The 11,040-nt window shown below is 45.1% G+C and overlaps 1 pseudogene; it reads left to right on the forward strand.

The window, feature by feature from the left end:
• The first annotated feature begins 1,045 nt into the window (after positions 1 to 1,045).
• Positions 1,046 to 4,982, forward strand: LOC102896466 (annotated as a pseudogene).
• Positions 4,983 to 11,040: the final 6,058 nt, after the last annotated feature.

Here is an 11,040-nt window from a genome sequence, read left to right on the forward strand (position 1 = left end):
CTAAGTCACTCTCCTTCTATTTTCTTCCATCTTCCAGGATCTCTCCATTCCCCAGACTCCTCACACACCCCAAATCTCCATTTAATCCTTATTTGGAACTTACTGACAAACCAGCCAGGCTGCATTGTAAGATTATGGCCACCTGATGGTAGCAAAGGGTCAGAAAACCTGGTCCTTAAAATGGCTTCGAGGCAAAGGGATCCTCACTCCTTCACACTCTTTGAGAACTGGATAGTTCATTCACAAAGCTATGATCATGTTATCCAGAATAATAGGACTCTCTTATCCAGAAGATCTCCTGGGCTGGGAATTTCATAATTTTTAAAGCATGTACTATATATGAGCATCAATTATATGCTAGCTTTTAACATACAGTATCTCTATCCTGCATAAGTACCCTATGAAAAGGACATTATTCTTCCTACAAATGAGAAATTGAGGCTCAGAGACTCAGAGAGGCTCATTATCTACCCAAAGTCTCACAGCAGAGCCAGCTTATCTTTTCTCTCCCATACTGCCTCTGGCATTCATCATGGAATAAGACATTCCCTGCTTTGAGGCAGCTCTTCTCTCCCTATTAGAAGTCTCTTTACTCTAAATGCCACTAGCATGAGTTTGTGCTTTTCTCTTGTCTCTGGGGTGCTCTGAGTCTTCCTATGTTGTCTCCTTCTCTGGTTTCTCCCAGCACCTTTAAAGAGGTCTGTCTATAGCTCTTGTAGGGATCAAGCCAACAAATACCAACCACTATAATCCCTAGTGGATAATGGGGAGCAAAGAGAAAAGGCAGTGAAAAAGGATAAGATGCTGCTCCCTCTTTCAGGGAGCTTCTGGTAAAGGTGGCTGAGGGTTTCCCTTGGGCCAGTAACAATGCCAGGTGATTTCCAAAAAAAGGCCAAGAATGAGGTACTAATGGAATGCTCTAGGCATTCTGAAGCCTGAGGAGCCTCTCTGGGCTATATCAGTCAGGAAGGCTTCTTGAAGCAGGTAAAATGCTAGAGAAACAGACAGCCCAGGTTATAGGAATGGAAGGGAGCACATGATAACTATGACAAGGGACGCATGTAGAGAAACAACAGGAAATCAGGTTGAAATAAGAGTGGTCAAGGACCTTGGATGCCAGATTGCAATGTTTGATTTCAACCGAGAAGGAACAAGGGAAGGTTTTTTGACAGGGGAGTGGCAAGTGAAATAAACATTTTAAATTACTCTGGCATAGTCAATGTTTAGGACAAATGGGAATAAAGAGACTAGTCAAGAAGACTAGTCAAAATACCAGTTGAATATCAAAACTTTCCTAGGTTCTGGACTTTCCTGCTTCTGCGACTTTGCCTATTCTATTCCTTCCACCTGAAATGCCTTTTTATAAACCTTTCTCTGCTCAATAGCATTTCAAGAATGTATTGAGGAAGGAGGGAAAGTGAAATTCAAAGAGGTCCATCCTCAGAACTTTGTCGTAAAGCAGGCAGTTGGAATGGTGATCTTTGCCCATTCCCATTCTCCTGGCCTAAGGGTGAATTTGTGTCAAGAACTGAGACAGGTGATGCCGCAAGTTAGGGGTGAAGTGGGACATTTCTTTTATAGGAAAAGTTCAGGACTCACAGAGCTGTCTTCTCAAGAGGATGTGAGAATGGAGACGGTCACTGATCTTTCTCTGTTCTTTTAGATGCCCTGTTTCAGCCCGCTAAAGCTCAAACATCATGGGTTGCCTATGTGGGCAGCAGCCTGGGAATGAAAACTGTCCAAAGCTGCCACCATCCAGATTCATGAAGTATCAGAGCCAGGTGTCCTTAGGCCATGCAGAATTCCCCTCTCATTTTGCAGAGGCCCCTTCTGCCCAGAGAGGGTGAGGAAGGCAGTGAATGTGGCTAGAGAACTGTGAGGTCAGACAAACTTGGCCGGGAGTCCCAGCTCCACCACTTCACACTGCCTGTGCATCCACAGGCAAATTATTTAAGCCAATGCTTCTTGAAATATGGCCTTGGTATCTCTGGGAGTCCCCCAAGACATTTTCAGGTGACCCACGATGTCGAAACTATTTTCATAAAAAACATTAAGATATTATTTTCCTTTTTCACTCTCATTCTGTCATGAGTGTACAGTGGAGTTTTTGAGAGGCCATGTCTTTTAATGATTTAAAGCAATGATAGAGATTTGAAAAATATAAAACTGCCATTTTTCTCTCTAAGTATCTTATATATATCAACACATGATACATTCATTATTGTTATTTTTATATGAATTAATAAGTATTTTTTAAGTTTAATGTTGATTTCTAATGTGGTAAGTATGGGTAAATATAACCCACATAAACAAAAGTTCCTTGGTGTCCTCTATAATTTTTAAGAGTGTAAACGGATAATAAAATGAAAGTTTTAGAACCACTGATTTAAATCGTCTATGCCTCCACTTCATCTGCAAAATGGGCATAATACTTAGCTCACAGGATAGTTTGAGGCTTATAAAAGTTGCCTCACATAAAATGTAAAATACCTGCTCAAGGTTTCACAGAAAGTCAGTAACTGAGTTAAGATCAGATATCCTGTTTCTTGAACCGGCACTCTCCAAAATCATCTCAGCTTTTCTTAGCTTTGTCTGGGGCCTGAGATCCAAGTGTCTGAGGTCTGGGGAATGAAGCACTGTGGAATATAAAGATGCTTCGCTTCTGAAAATCAACGTTTGATGCACAACGCCCCCATCTGTGCCTGGGGCAGATCCCTAAAACAAGGTCACTGTATACCAAGTGACGATCCTACTAGATTGCCATGTGTCACTTATAAGATGCCTGTTGATAACAAGTGAGAGCCCAGAAATGTTTGTGCATCTGTAGTTCATTTCTCTGACCACAACAGGGCACCACACAAGTATAAAGCAGAGAGCATTCAGGACAAAATAAATAAATAAATAAATAATAATAATAACAATAATAATAATAATAATGAGGAGGAGGAGGAAAAGGAAGGAAGGAAGCAGCAGCAGCAGCAGCAGCAGCAGCAGGAAGTGGCTGCTGCTGCTTCTGCCCTTGGCATCTCCAGAACAGAAAAAGTCATTTCAGATAGTGTCTCCCTAAAGCCTATTTTAGGAGCTGTGACATTTACCAACCATAAGTAAGGGCAGCCGACTGGGCACAGGGATGAAAATCCAAGAATAAGGGAAACACTCTTGAAGAGTGTTTCCTTCAAGTAAGGATTTCAATACCTCCCCAGCCCTTTTCATCCTGCTGCTTCCACCCCTCAATGAGTCTGTCTTAATTCTCATACAAGTAAATACTGAAAAAGAGTCAGAAGATGGACTCCTGGACACACGAGACCACTAATTCTCTGTATAAGTGAGCCTCGGTTTCCTCATCTATAAAATGAGAAAAATACCCATCTCATAGGGTTGTGAGGATCTAAAGAAAGATATATAAAGGACATTTGTGAAGTCTAAGTTGCCATAAGCTCTTAAGAATTTAATGTCTTAGACTTCTCTCCTAGACTCCTTGGTAGTCTGTCAGTGGGAGGTCCTGTCGCCGTCCTCTCGCCTCTTCTAACCCTGCGGAGTCCTACAAATCTCAGTCATGAGTCAGTGCATCGCTTCCATGTTGGCCATGGTGGTGTCCAGATCGGGAGTGCTGCTGAGAACTATACTGCCTGGAACATGGTATCCAGCCTGATGGCCAGAAGCCAAATGACAAGACCATTGGAGGAGGAGTTGACTCCTTCAACACTTTCTTCAGTGGGACAGGTGCTGGCAAACACATGCCCAAGCCAGTGTTCGTAGACCTGGAACCCACAGTCATTGATGGAGTTTGCACTGGCAACTACTGCTAGCTCTTCCGCCCCGAGCAGCTCCTCACAGGCAAGGAAGATGCTGCCAACAACTACTCCTGCAGACACCACGCCATCAGCAAAGAGATCAATGGCCTTGTCTTGGACCAATTTCAGAAGCTGGTCAACCAGTACACAGGTCTTCAGGGCTTCTTGGTTTTCCACAGCTTTGGTGGGGGAACTGATTCTCAGTTCACCTCCCTGCTGGTGGAACATCTCTCTGTCTATTATGGTAAGAAGTCCAAGCTGGAGTTCTCCATTTACTCAGCCCCCTAGGTTTCCGCAGCTGTAGTTGAGCCCTACAACTCCATCCTCACCACCCACACCACTCTGGAGCATTCTGATTGTGCCCTCCTGGTTGACAACGAGGCCATCTATGACATTTGTCGTAGAAATCTCGACATTAAGCGCCTGACCTACACTAATCTTAACCGTGTTATTAGCTAGATAGTGTCCTCCATCACCACTTCACTCATATCTGATGGAGCCCTGAATGTTGATCTGACAAAATTCCAGACCAATCTGGGTCCACTTCCTTCTGGCCACATGTGCCCCTGTCACCTCTGCTGAAAAAGCCTACCATGAACAGCTTAGTGCAGCAGAGATCACCAATGCGTGCTTTGAGCCAGTCAACTAGATGGTGACATGTAACCATCACCACAGTAAATACAGGGCTTGCTGCCTGTTGTACTGTGGAGGTGTGGTTTCTAAAGATGTCAATGCTGCCATTGCCACCATCAAGACCAAGTGTACCATCCAGTTTGTGGACTGGTGCTCTACTGGCTTCAAAGTTGGCATTGATTACCAACTTCCCACTGTGGTACCTGGTCAAGACCTGGCTAAAGCACAGCGAGCTGTGTGCATGCTGAGCAACACCACAGCTGTTGCTGAGGCCTGGCTCACCTGGACCACAAGTTTGACCTGACGTATGCCAAACGTGCCTTTGTTCATTGGTATGTGGATGAGGGCATGGAGGAAGGAGAGTTTTCCGAGGCCTATGAGTATGCTGCTGCCCTTGAAAAGGGCTATGAGAAAGTTGGAGCAGATACTGGTGAGGGAGAAGATGAAGATGAAGAGTTTAACCTGTCTGCTGCAATGTTATACTCCAGTGTCTTCAAACTGTCTTATTTCTGTTGTTCTGTGAATTTGTGCATTGTGTCCCTAACTTGTGAATAAAAGTAATGTTTCCATTTTTTAAAAAAAGGATTTAATATCACAGCCAGTGTATGTGTATATATAGTCCTCATTAATCTCATTAATGTATGCAGAAAAATATATATGCCTGGTTCAGGTCAGAAAAGAGCAGTAATTGAGCAAGATCAAGCTCCTTGGAGTGTATAGGTCTCCTGATTTAATTAAAGCTGAGTCCAAATAAGATGGTTCTAGAAGACAATCATACAAATGTGACTTGGGAAAAAGTATATTTTTCTGTTAATAATAATTAACACCTATATAATATTTTAGAGCTCACACGACAGTTTTGCCCACATTAACCCATGACTCCTGAGAACAGAGAAGACTTCCCGTTCTTTAGTCTTCTTTCACAATTCAGAAAATGGGCTCATAAAAGTGAAGAAACTTGCTCAAGGTCTCAAAGCAAGTAGGGGAAACAGCCAGGTCCTCTGAGTCTAAGGCTTGCATTCTTTCCACTGTGTGACCCCAGAACAGTGGGGCAGCAAAGAAGTCCTCTCCACATCAATTCCCATGGACAATATGTGGGCAGCTCCATTGCCAAAGGCTTTACATGGCCTAGTTTATCCATCCTGCTAAAGGAGAGCTAAGAGGGCTTCTGAGCCTCACTTTCTCACCCCCAGTAAATGTCAGTGGCTTTTTCCTGTTCTACATCGATGGTGAACCAGCCTTCCTCTTCAGCTCTCGTCTGAGTAGGGTTCTCTCCTGCCATCCAGCCAAATCCTCCCAAGTAGCTTCTTCACAGCTATGAAACAGTGAGCCACACTGAGCCACTGGGGGGCAGGAGTGTAATGTACTGTGAGGGTTGGGGGAGCAGAGCTCAACAGAGGGAGGCTGTGTTCACCTCATCAGCAGAAGGTAGATGAAAAAGGGGACACAATGAGATGGAGACCACCTAAGATCAGAGCCAGGGGCCCTGAAGAGTTCGAGCTAACTTCTGCTGCTTACTCCTTAGGGCTTTCAGATAGGTCACTTGACTGCCCAGGGTCTTGGTTACCTCATTCATAAAAATACCTCATATATGTATTCCAGAAAGCCCTCCTGTGCAGATTCAAGCAAAAATAAGGCCCATGTACTGTCAAACCCACTCTGTCTGAAGGAAGGTTTTATTCCATAGCCCCAATTGCCTACCTTTAAAATGTACTTAATTCACAGTAACGTATATTTTAGCCAACTGCTTCTACTCTTAACCTGGGATCCATGGATAGATTTTGGGGCATTTGAGAACTTATATATGGAGGAGTAGATACATTTTCACTGACTTCTAAGTGAATTAGTATTTCTCTACTATATCTCGATAGTATTGGCAATACCTGTGCTTCTGTCACCAATAGAAAACAAGATGCTTTCATATTCTAACAGTTGCTGCTGATCTCTTGAAATATAGTTTACACTTATCACAACTTGGAAATTATGGTAGTTATTACATTTGCCATTAGATCTGGTTATTAAATGCATTGTTAGAGAAGGTGGTAGAATACTATGTCACAAATTTATTTTTTAAATTCTTTCAATAACTATTTCAGTAAAACTGGCAGCTTTTGTAATTCTACATATTTCAGTTTATGCATTTGGAACATTGTGACAAAACTTCCACGGGCTTTACTGGACTGCCAAAGGGATCCTGGGCACAGAAAGGACCAGGATCCCCGATCCAAAATGCTCCTCTGAGGCCTTCAACCAGGCTGCCAGCACTAGTCCCCCATGTGCAGAGGGACACTGAAGAAAGGGCTGAAGGATGAGGCACCTCATTTCTTGAGCCTCTACAAGTACCAAGACCTGCTATCTTACTCAGTTTTCACAGGATTCAGAGTAGATGACTATATTGTGCATATTGTGCACTATATTGTCATTTTAAAGAGGAAGAAACAAAAGCTCACACAGTAAGTGAGCAAAAGTCCCCCCAGATAACCACTGTCCCTAGGCCTCACATTTCTTCCCTGGAGCCCCATACTGAAATAGTAAAGAGCTGGGCCTCAACCAGCTGTGTGACATGGGCGAGGTCACTCGACTTCTCTGTTCTCGAGTCCTCATCCCCACAGTGATTCCACAGGGTTTCATTGTGGAAATCAATGACAAAAACACCTGTGAAAAGGTTAGCATGGTGCCCGGACCCATTGGCTATATCTTAAAAAGTGGCTGCTATCACTGTTACAGAGAAAGGACTCAGAACATTGCATTTGTAGTTGCATTACAGTCCATTTTAGAAATTATAGGCAACTCTAAGGCCTCTCTCCTACCTCCAACTCCTTGGATCAGAAATGGTCAAGAATTTTGTTTTCTTTCTTTCTCAGCATCCATGACTTCTTGAAGGCCAGATGGACCTCTTCCCTCCTCCCCAGGAAGGAACTAGGGCTGAAAAGACGAAAACACGAGTCAAGGCCAGGAAGAGAGGAGGATGGGTGGCCAGCTATGCAGGTATCACCGTCCCGGTCTCGCCTGGCGAGAGCGGAGCCCGCCAGGGAGCAGAAGGCAAGAGCGTGCCATCCATGTCTCTGCGCATGTGTGTAATTTATTTTCTTGCATGGCTAAGGGGAGGTGGCTGGGGTTTCACAAGCTTTACCTGACAGATAATTACACGAAGACAAATTGTGCCATGCTTTACCCTTCTTGCCTTACAGCAACCTCCAGATTCCGTGTGTGGTACAGGGAAGTAGGACAGCAGCGTGGAAGGCCGTGGGGTGCGGAACATTGAGGGGGAGGGGGGCTGGGCCCAGCTGACGCATTGCTCATCTACACGCTGGGTGGACAATGGAGCAGGAAGAGCTGGGCAGGCTCTGGCTGAAGCACACTTTTCTTGGCTGAGCAATGACTCTTCTAAAGGATGACAGATTTGAAGGAATCAATGCCCCACCCTCCTTGTGCCTGGTTCAAACCTGGTTGCTCCGTGGGAGGCCAGAAGCCAGACCCTCCAGGGGCTGCGCTGCCCAGACACAGGGTTGTCTGCTACGCTCCCTGGAGGAGAAGCCTCCCAGTGCCCCCAGGGGCCCCAACTAGCGCCTCTGGTTCCCTACTGATCTGGAAGCTGATGAGAATTCAAGTTTTCACGGGGCTTCTTCCTCCTCATCTCTCAGATTCCTGACCTCCTCCCCTCCAATTCCCACTATCTTCTTTTTCTTTCCCTTTCCTATTAAAACTTCTATTGCATGATAGAATATTTTTAATGTTCCCAGGAGAAAAATGTGGAAAACTATATATAGCATACAAATCTTCAACACTTTTTTTTTTCAATTAAAATGGTAGCGATTTTCACTGTAATCTTGAATTTATAATTATTTTATATTGACCAGCATGGAGGCTAATAAAAATAAATCGAATCTATAAACATTAAGCTTATTTTTTTAAGAAAAAAACAGACTGCTTGAGCCCAGAGATGCTAAGACTTTAGAATTAATTCCTCCCAAAGTTGAAGGAGAGCCTCCACTTCCTCATCAATAAAATGGGTGGAAAACATTATCTTCCTCAGAGGGTTATTGCTTGATGCAAAGTACACTGCTTCATTCAGTTATTTATTCGTGGAGCATCTATTGAGAACCAGTGGGACACCTGACACTGGGCCTGACATAGTTCAGTCTATATCATCAAAGAGAAGAGCAGAATGTGTAAGGGTCCTCAGGGCAGGCCCACCAAGGCAGGAGTGATGGACGTCCTCCACTGAGGGGTGAGGGAGAGCTGCAGTGAGGGGGCTCTGTGATCAGCAGTTCTCTCTTGGGTGGTGTTCTTTGGCACAGAGCTTGACTCCTTGGTTCCTCAAAACAGATTGCTACCCGCCACACTGCCTCTCACTATATCTATATAGTATAGCTCAGGCTCTTGCTTATCTTCCTTCTGGCCTCCTCTGAATCCCCAGTAAGATTAGCAACTCCCCACTCCATCTCGGTTCCCAGTGCTCCATATACTGACCTTTATCTCATACTGAAATTTCCTGTAATAGTATCTGCTCTCCTACCTTAAGTGCCAGCACAATCACTTCCTTCCCCAGCCACAGGCCCCGCAGTGGCACAGAGCAGGCACAGAGCCATACTGAGCTGAACAGGTCTTTCTTCCTGGATCAGTCTTCGTCTGGCTCTGTCTTGCGCCTGCTTTCCCTCCCTCCTCCATCCACCTCCTCCGTGTGACTTCTGCTCACCCTCCTCTCTCCTTCTCTACGGGGCCTCCTCCCTTCTCCTTTGTTCTCTTTCATAAGATCTATAACAGAAAAGGTTTCTCCTCCTTGACAGACCCATTCATTCTCCTCCCACCACACTGTCAGGGCAGCTCTGTTTGTATCTCTCATCTTCCTGTGGTTCTCTGCCTTCTTTTGGCTTCTCTTCTTTCCCCTGGGCTATGGCTAAGCTCTGGCAGGTGCAACCCTCTTCCTGCACAGACCCCCACCCATACTTTCCCATCCAGGCATATCCCATTCCACACACACATCCCTATCCCCTACACAAATTGCACTGTACACTCACGTATTCCTACATAAACACGCATACCCCAGGATTCTTCTTGCCTTTCAGTGAGGAGCCACTTTTCTTTTCCTGAGAAGGAGTAGGGGATGCCTTGAGCATAAACTCACAAGTTCTTTGGAGGAGATGCCCCTGCACTATGGAAAAGTCCAACAAATCTCAGGGAACAAGGTCCTCAGTTGATAGTAGACTTGGAAGATTTCAGCAAGGAAGGTCCAGGTCCCCCACAACATAGCTCCTCCTCACATTCCAAGCCACCTGTCTGCAGCTCCTGGACCACTGGTCAAGTCCTGGCCTGGGCACCTCTTGCTTTCTTCCTCCCAGGCTGCTTGGCTTCCCTCCTAGTTCCTTGCTCCCTGAAAGCCTTTCAATGTCCTCCACACTGAGGACATCACTCCTGAGGTGCCCTGCAACTCTAGACTTCAATATCCACCCCCTTTGCTCTCTAATCATCCTAGTCCCCACAAACTTTTCTTGTGGCTACACACTCGGCCCGGCCCAGCCCCTCTTCCCCTGCTTCTTTCAGATACACAGCTGTCCCACATCACTCCTTGTCCCAGCCTACCCAGCCACTCTCTTACATTCGTTCGGATTACTCCGGAGCTCCCCTTGTACAGGGAGAATTTCTGAATCCATGAGCACGCTCCTCTGCTTGAAAAATTCTTGAATAGTCTCTAACCCTAGCATAGAGAAGACACGAGTAGTTTTTAGGACCTCGAGTTCATCCAATGCAACCTCCTAATTTTACATATATGAGAGAACTGAGACTGGAGAGGTGTGGTAAGTTATCAAGAGCACAGACCCCCACCCATACATTCATCTGAACGTGAACAGCATGCATTTACTCTTTGTTCAGTGCTCATGCAGATGTTTGCATAGACACTAGTTCCACTGCCTGACACATGATGGCAAGGGTGAGGGTGAGGGTGGGAGCAACTCTGCATGGGGATCCCTGGAGCAGACAGCTTTGTGGAGGAAGAACAAACTTTCCTCTACATTTGAGAATCTTCTGGCTGGTCTAATAATCAAACAGACATAAGATAGATTACCAAGAGAAAATGACCAGATTTAATACATGCATGTGTATGGGAACCCCACATGCAGGAGAGGTTCAGAGCTATAACGGGTGATTGAGGTGTGTTAAGACATCCTCAGCTAGGGATGAGATAATGCACCTTGGGGGCTTCAAAGGGTCATTGCAAGATAATAAGAACAGATGTTTAGTAAATAGAAGTTTGCCCTGCTCTACAGATAGGTCAAAAGAATTTACCTCTGATAATAGCTTATTATGGATGAGCCCCCTAATTCAAGTTCTTCTAGGTAGTTCAGGGGAGGGACAGAAATTTCTCTTAAGCCTAAGGCTAAAGTTGCTTTTAGCTCAAAGTAATCTACATACCACTGAGATGGCTCATTCTGAACTCCCATAGGTTCCAGCTTCTTCCTTAGTCATCTGGAGGGACCTTACAGCTAAAGAGATGGTCAGCTGGTGGATTCAGTGATTCTTCACCTGGAAATCACCCAAGGAGATGCTAGTCTGGCAGTCTGCATATCTCTCTCTCTCTCTCTCTCATTCTCTCTCTCTCTCTCTCTCTCTC

This window comes from Pteropus alecto, unplaced genomic scaffold, assembly GCF_000325575.1.
Source record: "Pteropus alecto unplaced genomic scaffold, ASM32557v1 scaffold106, whole genome shotgun sequence".
Classification (NCBI taxonomy): domain Eukaryota; kingdom Metazoa; phylum Chordata; class Mammalia; order Chiroptera; family Pteropodidae; genus Pteropus; species Pteropus alecto.